This window comes from Cariama cristata, unplaced genomic scaffold (assembly GCF_000690535.1).
Source record: "Cariama cristata isolate BGI_N322 unplaced genomic scaffold, ASM69053v1 scaffold23134, whole genome shotgun sequence".
Lineage (NCBI taxonomy): Eukaryota > Metazoa > Chordata > Aves > Cariamiformes > Cariamidae > Cariama > Cariama cristata.
Window position 1 is genome coordinate 1 of NW_009612642.1, and position 456 is coordinate 456.

Consider the following 456-nt stretch of genomic DNA (forward strand, 5'->3'; position numbering starts at 1 on the left):
GGGAGCAAGCCGAGCCGGCATTACAAAACTCCCAGGGCCCCTGCAGGCACCGGGCGCTGCAGATAAGCAGCTCAGGAAAGGTGGCCGAAATGGGAGATCGAGGAGACACGCTCCCCTTGCCAGCCGGCCCTCCCGCTCCCAGAGGGAGCTGGTCTGGAGCTGGTATCCCCTGGTTCCCCTGGTAGCACTGCAGTGTCCTCACAGGAGCCAAAAAGACCCCAGGGGCTGCGCAGAGCCCATCCAGGGGCCAGGCACTCGCCATGACTTGCCCGTGCTCGGCATCAGTGCCAGACGTGCCTGGCTGTTTGGAGAAAGGCCCCTGGCATTTCCTCAAAAGAGCCAGACGACTGCATCCCAGGGCACAGCCACGTGCCCGCAGCCCCGTCAGCACCAGGCAGGATTCGGTCCTCCCCTGCACAGGTCACTTCTTGTTCCTGAGCTGGGGAGCAGCCAAAA